We start from the raw sequence: 12,308 nt of genomic DNA on the forward strand, positions 1-12,308 counted from the left end.
AATGCATGCTCACATTTAGTTTAGAACTACAATAACATCATGTTCACACAGCGTGCACAGTGCTTCTGCACCTTGCATACTGATTTGTCTTAACATGGGGACAGGAGAGCTGTCAGTCAATAAATGAGAAAACATTTGAAAAAGTAACTCATATTTTGTTGTTTGTACTTTAAAAAAGTAATCTGATTACTTGTAATGCTTTACCCCCAGCACTGAGGACAGGACTTGATTTAGCCAATCGTAATTGATTAGATCTTTGGATGGATATGGTTTGTTGTTGCGGTGATCTCATGTGAGTGACGGGTTGTCCCGTCCTCGCGCCAGTAAACACGCCATCAGAGAAGAGATGCTGCTGCAAGTGGGAGGGGAAGCTATTTTGATTAAAGATTACGAGGGTATACGCATTTTAATAAAATAATGATGTGCATTGAAAAATAATTTATAATAAATACTGCAATAAAAAAATAAAAATAAATAGGAATTGTCCATTTTGATTTCATGGTGACTTTAACAAAAAATGGATATTCCTTTATTATTTCAATGCCCTACATTACACACAGATCAGATGTGGCAAAATCATTCCGCCCTTCAGTTTTCTGTGCAGGCCCCATTCATCCAGAGCTATAAACTGCAGCCTATGTTTAAATAAACGTCTTGCAAACACATTCATTTTATGTAACAGCGCTCCATATTCTCTGATAGCCCAGGGAGTAAACGCTGATGCTTACATGCATTAGATACATGGATTAAATGTAGAGGGAAATAGGAAAGGGGTTCCACTGGGAGACTGGAGCTCTCATAGGCATTTCATGCTCTTTGATCCTTGCTGTGTGGTGAAGCAAGAACCCAATCATTCTTAATCACATAAAGTTAACAGAGCATGGCCTGGTATTTAGCTTTATGTTTATCTGTGTTAATATTAATGGCAGTGAAGAGATCTTGACTTGCTGCGGCAGGTCAGATAGGCAGGTGCGACACAGTCTCAAATTTCTGTTTTCAAAGCCCCGTCCACTTCGAAATCCACAGTGTGAGACACACTGCCATCCTTTAAAAAGCAGGTAAGAAAAAAGCTCTCACATTTCCCTTTTCTCGCAGCCCGTCTTTCTCTCAATGGCTGACTTTGTACATAACAAGTTTTCCTTTTGGTGATGATAATGAAGTCTAAATACCACTTATAGCAGCGAATTAGCAGTAATCAGCATGGTGAGTTTTGAAAAGAGGTTCTTTGATCTGTAACAGAGAGCGTGGCTTTCAGGGCCCTGATAGTATCAGCAAGGCTGGAGTGAAGGACAGATAAAGTAATGTGAGCAGACTCTCCTTTTGAAGCCTCTTCATACCTCACAAGGATCTGCCCTGAGTGACACTCAAGCCATGTGGTTAACCTACAGACAAGTATGTGCAGACAAATGTTGCCATTGTTATTGGAAAGCCTCATGGATAATGATGTTTTTCAGTTGAATTTATTGCTAGAGGTCATTAAGATTATCTACAAAAGAGATGATAAGATAGCTCTGCTAGGTACATCTGTTCTTATGTAGATTATTATAGTTTGGGATAACATGCCTATGCCAATATGTTAAATGTTCATATCAGTTTATATGAAACAGATATGATACACACAACAGAATGAAAAGCACTCAAACTATCCTCATCAATTATAGAATGACTACTTAAGACATGTTAAAACTTTATACTCATAGAGCTCATTTTGAATTAGGTATTCCTGTTGAAAAACTTCAAACTAAACCTGATTGAGTCTCTCTGTTTGGCTGCTGTATGTAAATCATACATACACAAACAAAAACAAAAACACATACACAAACAAAAACAAAAAACACATACACAAACAAACACACACACACACACACACACACACACACACACACACACACACACACACACACACACACAGAAAACATTCTGCATTTTTACATTTTCAAAAAGACATCACTTAGTTTGATTTATAAGCTGTTTTCCTCATGGGGATCAAAAAATGTCTCCACATGGACAAGGATTTCGGATATTGCCATCTTTGTACAATAATGTACCTGAACCCACCACACAAAAAAAAAAAAAAAAAAAAACGCACACACACACAAATCACTAGTTATTATACATTTGACTGTTTTTACCAGGATCATTATAAGTAAATCTTTCAAAGAAAAGTATTTTTATTCAATAGTTTTACACGACTTGCTGGTTTCAAATAGCTTATTGCCACTTTTTTTTTCGATTAGTGTTTTTCCAGTATTGCTGTAACTTTTATTATGTTATTATTATTATTAACATTTAATACATTAAATAACTATGCACTTACACTAAATGTTTGTTTTTATATTTTTATATGAAAGTTTTTTTTTTTTTTTTTTTTGCACCAGTATATACACAAGTCTAATTTCTCAGACAAACATTTACGAAGTCTAACAAATCATCCATTTTCACTGCAGAAAATTATATTTAATTAACATAACATATGATCAGTGGAGAATGATTAAAAATGCACTTGTTTGGACCTTGTCTTGTTTTGTTATTGTAAATCTGATTTGTTTGATAGAGGATACTGTTTTTTTGTTTTTAATAAAGGTTTGCTATTGTCCTGTTAGCATTCCCATTGATCTCATTGGCAGTAGCTTAGTTGGCACATTAACAAACTCTTGACCTGGGTGCTGCCATCTTTTCTTTAGGGTCATTCGAATGGAGACAGTTCTTTGAGCCAATCACATGAGACACAAATGTCATGTGACTGATCATTCTAGCAGCAGAGAGGAAACAACATTTATTTTACGCTGTTAAATCCCTCAAAAGAAGATCACAGATTTAAAACTTTCCAGTTGCCAATGCCATTGTATTACTATTTGCAGGTGCATACAGGTGCAGAAAATATGTCCTGCATCTTTATTTTGAGGATTACTATAACATGATCATATGTACTGCTCCTTAGTAGCCTACCATTTAGGATTCTGGGAATAAGAAAATACGGTCAGACTCAACAGACTCCAGTTAAATTATGCACACCTATTACTACAATGTGTATGTGATTGTTTTGGAAAAGCTTTAACTCCACATCGGCCAGCACTGTGCCATCTGTACAGCTTCTTTATGAATATGCATGCAGCGAGATATGACACAGCCTGTCCCATTAATAATCTTGTCATCTGATTGGAGGGCTTTTAGGTTTCCCCTCCCTCTTTCCCAAAACACACACGCACACAAACAGACACACACACAAATCTCCCAGATATCATATTTGTCAGGGTCAGAACACTGGGATCTTATGTGAGAGGCCACGGCAAAGTGCACTACTGCCCGAAATGAGGGGAAAAAAGCAGCTGAAATGGGAAAACAGAGTGTTATTTTTCTCACCTCTTTTTGGGATTAAATGGTGGTGCAAGATCTGGCAAGAGCACCCTGCAATTCCGTGTGTAAATAAAGGCCGGCTCTCTCCGTCAAGAGGCCTAAAGCGACGCCAGAATGCTGGGGTGTCAGGGTATGCAAGCTGACCTTGAATAGGCAAGAATCTATCGGTGTGGGGGAAGGGGTTGTGTTGGGAAGGCTGACGCAAGGTAGCATTTGCAATCGGGGGTTTGGGTTTTGGGCCCTCCAGTCATCAATCATTCCGGGCCTATTCTGTTCTTTGACAGCTCACTACAAGGCTTGACATTTAACACTCAGGACCCTCGACTAGGATCTGTCCAAAGCCCGGGGACTTCAAGCCCCACAGTCAAGTGAAAAGAATGATTTTCTTTCTCTCTCTCTTTCTCTCCCTCACTCACTCTCTCTCCCTTCCTCCCTAGTCATTTGCTAAGTAGTCCAAATGAAGCTAAGCAGATACAAATTAATAATTCCCATCTGTAATAGTTCAGTTGGGCTAAATAACTCCCCTTATGTAGCGCTTGCACACACAAAAGAGCGAAGAGAAGAAGTCAAGAGGCCTGGAGGCCTATTAAAACACATGAAAGTGTAATAGCTGGAGGTGTGGACGAGTGGGTGGGAGTTTGGATTGCTTCAGTGAACCAGGAGAAAGAGAATGCTTAATCTCAACATCTGAAAGGAGATTATTTTCTTTCTTTCTTTCTTTTCCAATATAAATGTACTAACGTTTTCAGTCTTAATTATTAAGAGGCGTCTATTTCTTAATTTTTGTCTATATAGAAAGAGGTGTTAAATGTTCTTTATGCTCAGATAAGTGAAAGCACGAAGTCTGTGTGATCTACATCACTCATCTGATTAGGCTTTAGCTGCCTGTGGCGATAATATGATCAGTACATAAAGTTGGCATTTATAGTGATTACATGTTAGATCAGTGAGGCCCATTAAAGAGAAAAATGTGCCAAAAAATGTTTGATCCAAAACTGTGGATCCTTCTGTCACCCCCATGAAAACACACACACAGGGACAGAAAAGAAAAATCCCACAGAAAATTAATTAAAACTTCATATTTACATGTATTTGAATGTTTGATTTATTTATTTATTTTTGGCCCATTAAATGTAATTACAGGACTAATCTGTTTTTTCATATCTCTCAACAGTAAATGAGCTTATGGTCTTCGGTCCTGCAGTTGGCTTTGTGTTTTATAGGTCAGTAGGTCACTTCAAATAGATTAATATCCTGAAAAAGGACTAGTCAAATCAAATGAAATATTCTGTGAGAGCCATGTGTTATTAGAGAGGACTTGTGTCAGATTCAGCCACTTCAAGCCATTTTTGCTCTGTGTCAGATTGAAGAGAAGTGTGGACATTGTAACTGTCACTAACCACAATGTCTCTTCTCTGACCTTGACAGTAAAAGTCTGTGGTGATAGTGATGTTGGCTGTGTAGAAGTTATGATATATAATATGAATTTGCTTTCTTAGGGTGAATAAAATATAAACATAGAAATTTAATGAAGTATTATAATAATTTATTTGTAATAATGAATACAACTTTCTTAGGTAAGACTTTAGTTTGGGGACCAATTATTAACTATTTTTATTATTAGCATGCATATTACTAGCATATTGGCTGTTTATAAGCACTACTAATGCCTTATTCTGTGACCATATTCTACAGTACATCCCTTAATCCTACCCAATGCCTAAACTTAACCACTACAACAACTACATTAAAAACTATTAATAAGCAGTAAATTCTGAGTTTGAGGCAAAAGTCATAGTTAATAGTGAATATGCTTTCCCCAAACAAAAGTGAGATTATTTTATAAAATAGAGTGATTTTTACCACGGGAACAACATAATGGAATGTTTTTAAAGTTTTTAAAATTAAAATTGAACTAATTAACTTTTTACTTGATCAATTTTGAACTCAAGGCGTAAGGTGCTAAAACACAGCTAAGTTAGATGAAACGTGTTGAAGCTTGCTCATGCATGTATTAGACCAACATTAAAAAAATTACAGTAGAGTACAATATCACTGTTGTAAAATATCATGCTCCAAACATACACACTGACACACACAGATGCACAAAAGCACACACAGACATGTGCCAGCACACATGCTCGCACTAGAGGACTATTATGTGTTAAGATCACATGTACCGTGCCTGTGGCGTATAAATTCTTCACTGGTTGCCCTGTGCTTCTTATCTGTTTGGGGAATTTGCTAGTGGATGCCGATACCATCTCCTCACTGCCAGAGGAGTCTATTCATACTTGTATGTTCGGGGCTTGATGGCTTCTTTTGGGCTTCCTTGGTCTCAGAGATAGACATTTCCTCTTTTATCTTTCCACGCTCTGCTAGCTGAATACTAAACATGCCTCCAGACAGACCAAACGTCTTAACAGCAGAGCTGGCCAGCATTGTTTGCCCCACCATTGTACATGCTCGTCAAGATTCTGAGGGGAACCTAACAGCTTAAAAAACAGCTTTCCCTCCATACATGTGGCTAAGCTCTTTACCGCTATGGAGACTTGTGAGTTTCACTGCCCTTAGTGACCAGCAGACTGATCGCTTTGATTTGTTCAGAGCAAACTCTTAGTATAACCATGAAAACGTTGTAGACTTTGACTGAAAATGTGCATTTCTTAATTGTTTGGGGTTTGTTTTTAACCTTAAACCTTCAGCTCAGACCATTTACACAACATCGTTTCATAAAACTTTAAAACAAGGTTTAATTTGTTAACATTAGTTAACTACAAAAAAATAAAGCATTTATTATTCTTAGTTAATGCTAATTTTAACATTTATTACTACATTACTAAAATGGAATTAAAGGTTAATTAATGGACCTGAGGTGACAAACTAATAATGAACACATTTCTTTGTATTTGTATTTGTAACACTGTATTTTTTTTTTTTTTACTAATATTAACAAAGATTAATAAATATATTCATACTGGTATGAATAGCAAATGTGCAATATTCCTAAGGTAATTGTTTTTATGGTGTTTGTTTGTTGTAGGTTTATACTGTTCTTTTTTTACTGTACCTTCTCAATGTCTATTTATTGTGTATAGTTTTGTTAGTTCTTCTTTTATGTGGATGTTTTAATGTTGACTCGATGAGCTTTGCTACAAAAAATCATATGTGCTTGTACTAGCTGTACAGGTACAAATGGCAAATAAAACTTCAATCAGTCAATTAATTAACAACTAACGTTATTAATGGGACCCTACTGTAAAGTGTTACCCATCATTTTATGGAAAACTACATTATTTTATATATATAAAAAGTATGATGTATGTAAAGTAACAACAAATAAAGGCAACATATTGCTTTTAGTGAAAAATAAATCATACATTTTGTGTTTTATTAGGTCCCCTAGGTGGTGCCACATCAGTGAATCTCTCTACTCAACCATATAATACCACAAAAAACACACACACACACACACACACACACACTTTGCCCTGGTTTATCAGCAGAGCAGACAGCTCTTTTTCCAAGAAAGATTCATCAGATCGTGGTCATCCTGAGCCGTCCTTTCCACAATAAAACAGCACCATATGGTTGTGTCTTAAAGCCTGTGCATGTATGGCTTAATGACAGAGCGGATGGTCGAGGCAGAATGAGGGATGGTGGGTGGGGGGTAGTGCTGTGAGAGAGAGAGAGAGAGAGAGAGCGCAAGCATAACACTCATCAACTCTTTAACCTGGAAAGATGTCATGGGGTCAGCGTAAAAAGGGATGAAATGTCACAGAATCCTAGTCTACTGGTATGAAGCAGGTGCTTCTGGCTTAATAAAAATCAGACTGTCTATGATCTTACATAAATAGATGCACAATAAGAGGATGTAAGGGGATTTAAATTAAATGCAGTGCTTTACTATATATTCATAATTTTTCTCAATTTCTTGCAGGTCGGTTAGTGCTTGAACAAAGCATCACTGGAAAGTGATGTAAAGCTGCCAAAACATATTCGCCCAGGGTCCATTCCCCTCAGCAAATACACACAGCTGCTTGCAAAGAATCCTGGGATGTGTCTACACAGCCAGCCTCACAACCTAATGAATGTTTACTCAAGCTGATTCAAACTGCATGACATTTTCATGATTTGGACTCACCCAGTGATCCCTAAACATTGCTATGTCTGTGGTTAATGACCACTTATGGCACAATGACCTTTCCATCTTACAAGAACTTTATTTGATTACGGAATTCTAAGCGGATATAAGGGATTATACCAATAACGGTAGCAGTAAATGAAGTAACAATGTCACTACACTAACATCTAATTCTCGAACATAGCGTCATGGTCATGTTTAACCGGTGTTTACCACTGTTGGGCCGTTGAGAACCCAGCGATCTGTTCAAAATGTTATGCTAACAGTGTTTGATGTGAAACATGCAGAGTGCCCATAAGAATCTGCAGCTGCACAGACCATAATGGGAATATTCCACGCTCAATACAAAGTTACCCTGTTCTCAATTGTATTGTATTACTAATCTGGGTTTCAATGAGGCACTTGCGATGGAAGTGAACGGAGTAAACATTAAAACACTCACTGTTTCAATAGTATAGCCACAAGATGAAAACAATATGAGTGTTAGGGTGGGAAAAATCACCTACTAACCTTTTCTGTGTAAAGTTACATATAATTTTCAACCTTGTTGGCATGACAAGACACCAAAATCGATGAGGACCACAACAACAACAAAAAAAAACAGAAGAATTAGTTTTACCAGAAGAATCAACGTTTTTATAAATTGATAAGCTTCACATTTCTGCTTCTAAATCTTTCAAAAATGCATTTACTTCAAGGTTACAGTGAGACACTTACAATGGAAATAAATGGGGCCAATTTTTGAAGGTGTTACAGTATGTTGTCATGGCAACAAGGTTGAAAATTGAATTTAACTTTACAAGAAGAGGTTAGCAAGTGCACACTAAAATTGTGTTAACATGCATATAGTTTATGTCTTGTGGCTATACTATTGAAACATTTGAAGCATTGCAAGTGCACTGTAACCCAAATTTTCGCTTTTTAAAAGAAAAGGGGGAGGCTTTTTTCTAATCAATATTTGAGTGTATTGTGTATTACCACAAGTTCTGTCGATTGATCTCAATTTATGCTGAACCCAGAATATTCCTTTAACCCTGATGTTTAGACAGCTGGAGACTGTGTGTATGCATGCATGCATGCATGTATGTATATAGCCTGACTCTATCAATCATGGGTATCTTTCTCCAGCTCTTCACTTGCCCTGTGTCCCCCGGTCTCCACCTGTCCAACCATTTATTTATTGTTAAAAATATGATTATAAAGTGTGTGTGTGTATATATACTGTGTATATATATATATATATATATATATATATATATATATATATATATATATATATGTGTATATAGACTATATATATATATATATATATATATATACACAGTATATATACACACACACACTTTATAATCATATTTTTAACAATAAATAAATGGTTGGACAGGTGGAGACCGGGGGACACAGGGCAAGTGAAGAGCTGGAGAAAGATACCCATGATTGATAGAGTCAGGCTTGGTCTATAAAGGTCTGCAGAGAGATAATCAGAAAGAGCATGTTTGTAGACTAACACAAACTCCTCTGCAAAGATGAGCCTGCTGCTACCTCCGAATTATGAAGCGGTCAGGAGCACTGATGATGAAATTCTGAAGGTCGGCCGTAACAAGAGGCACCTTACAGGGGTCACGGCCTCTCGCTGGCTGTGTGTTTTGTTCTCGGCGCACCCACCCACCCTACCAGCAGTGCCCAACATAGCCTCCCCAACCTTTCTGCTTGTGAGGAGGTAGGGTTAGAATAAGGAGGGGGGAGTTGCTTTACACCCCTGTTTATCTGCTCCTGACCTCTAGCCGGCAATTCTGCACTTGATAAGAGGAGGGCTGGCCTCATGATGCGCACGCTGGCGGATATCAGGCCTGTATCCTTGTGAAATTGATTACCCGAGCCCAGGGTGCATGCACAATATAATAAATAGAGATGACACAGACGGCACACGCAGAGGTGGTGGCTGATGGGCAACCGCCTCACCAATTACCTGCTGCCCACTTAAAACAGAGGTCAGCGGGCGGAGGGAGGGGAGAAGGGAGTTATGGTTATTTCTTGGCCCCTCCCAAGGAGCAAGGGCGTCTGGATACCTGCTGTGTGTTTTCGTGTGTGCATTTCTCTGTGTGTGTGTGCGTCTATTTGCCCATATATGCGTGTATGAGTGGACAAAAACATGCTGTGAGCAAGCATGAGTCTTCACAAACTAATGATGTTAATGAGAAGAAGGTACTGAGATACCTGGAGAGTACTGGCTGCTAGGAAAGCAATGTGTGTGTTCACACGGTCAAACACTGTTTAATGTTAAATGGTTTTGTTCAAATGAAATATACATAATATAACTATAACTGATTACATGTAATCTGGATTACACAATCAGATTCCAAAAATGATGTAATTGTAATTAGAATATATTGCATTTTAAAATAGGCTATACTTGTAATCAGACTACAGTTACTTTGTTTATTGATTACATGATTGCAGTAAATCATTCATAATTAATTGATTCTCTCTAATTCTTCTTTTTCATGTTTTAAATGTTCCTTCCTACAAAGAATGGAATATATTTTCTCTGTATTTTTATATCAATATGATACAAGATTATCCTATTAAATTCAATGTGATAAATGAGTTAGGTCAAAAGTAATCAAAAGCCCCTTTCACACAGAGATTCCGGAAAATACACGGATAAAGTGACCCGGGATTTGACCCGGGTTCGTTTGATTTTGGTTCATTCACACTGCCAGTGATTTTCCGGAATCGGAGAGTGCGTTCACACACAACCCGTAAAAATGCCGTAAAGACACGTGACATCGATGTGACTTGTAATCTCAGCAGCGTCTTAAGTTTGCTTATGAGCTGCGATCTCTCTCTCGAGAAACCACGCTCGTGCATTTTTTTCTCTGATTCGATCATAAAATTGCGCTTTACGTACCGTTTCACAGCTGGCGAGCGATCCCGCGCTTCAGCGTCATCACTACGACACGGCATTATTACGGCTTTTGTTCACACAGCGCGCGTTCCGGGACTGAACACGGAAATGTTACTAGGTCCCGACCCGGCATCGATCCTGGCATAAATCCCGGGTCGAGTTTGCGTTCACACAGAAGGCGCTCTGGCAATTTGCCGGGTTCAAAGCGCTGTGTGAAAGGGGCTAAAAAGTAGTCAGATTATATTACTTGAAATGTGTAATGTAATGGTTTACGTTACTAACTATATCTCCAGCCTTGTAATACTCATGTTTCTTCTTATTATTTATTTATTGTTAATAACTTTTCCTAAAATAAATAAATAATGCACAACATATATATTCACTTGTATGTACAGTATGAACGCCGTTGCAATCGACTATATCCAGAAACTTTTGCTATTACTTGTAACCAACAGGTTTTAAATATAAAATATCAGCTCCCCTCAAGTTCTCACACGTGTCCTAGCAGAGTAACCACAGGTGAACTTCATTAACTGAGAACATTATTATTATTATTATTATTAATAACACTAATATTTGACAATAAGGAAATACTTTTTGAAGAATACATCTATTATTTTTTTTGCGAAATGTTAGTTTTGATAAAGTATGCCTGAGCTGTCCTTCTGTGAAATAAATTAAATGAAATGTAGTTTAATAATTTCTTATATATCATTTTACATTCATTTTTATGTGTGGTTTAAAACACTTGTAATTAAATAATTGAATTGCTCTTATATTAACACAAAGCAGTTTCTCTTTTCCTTACCCTTCTCATTCTACTAATGTAAAACAGTCATATGGTGTAAGCAACCCCTCCTGCACAAAGCCTGTGTTATCACTTTCATGACGCACAGTGGCTCCCATTCAGGCCTGGCCATTTCCTGTTGTCCTCATGGCCAAATGTCAGTGCACGATGATCAAGGACACTGACACAACTGTCTGGCAAGGCTACGGTTTAGGTCGTCTAATTCACTTTGCTGGCAACCGGACAGCTCTCTCTTTAGTTAGCACACATTCATAGGGGAAGGTCTACATACTGAGAATCGTGGTCTATGTGCAAGTCCATATAAATACAATATATACACAGATCATCGATATAAAACTCACGCTATCAAAAAAAACTCTATAAAAATGTCATTACAATATAATGATTAAAATATAGGTTTGTATACATAAAATATATAGAGAAAATAAATATACGAGGACATTAATAAATTAATTATACATATCCAGCATAGGAACAGTATATTTGGATTCTAAATCATGGCTGACCTTTTGTCACTTCCCTTTCTACCTTTCTATTTTAAACACAAACAGGTACTTGGACTAGATACTAAACTGGCAGAACCGAGCTATATATCTATATATCCAGACAGCTATCCTGGGCAACCTCTCAGAGAGTCTGCTCGGAAACAGACCACCACTTCCCTGCTTACAAACAAACAATGGACAGATGACGTGGTCCTCAAGCAAAATGGCTTTGATCCTGTATTTGTGTAATGTCTATGTTCAAACTTTGTTAAAACAACTTCTTCCTGCATTCCACGTATTATGCAATTGACTTTTTTTGCAAGGTGGTATTTTAACAACGTTCATTCGATTACATACCCAGCTAGAGAAGTAAGCCGGCGTATTTATCCAACAATGAACTCATTACCGAATACACTGAGTTTCCCTTTACAGGGATGAATAAAACATAATTTAATTCTAACGGTGGCAGTGTTATCAAATGTATGAAATTGGATTTACAGATTCTAAATCTACATTGCGGGTCTGAGCGGTCTCGCTGTGGTTATTCATACAGTTAAGGGAGCTCGGGGCAGGGCTCTCCTGCAGGGTAATAGTGTAGAGACAACC

Source organism: Leuciscus leuciscus, assembly GCF_965113295.1.
Source record: "Leuciscus leuciscus genome assembly, chromosome: 10".
Classification (NCBI taxonomy): domain Eukaryota; kingdom Metazoa; phylum Chordata; class Actinopteri; order Cypriniformes; family Leuciscidae; genus Leuciscus; species Leuciscus leuciscus.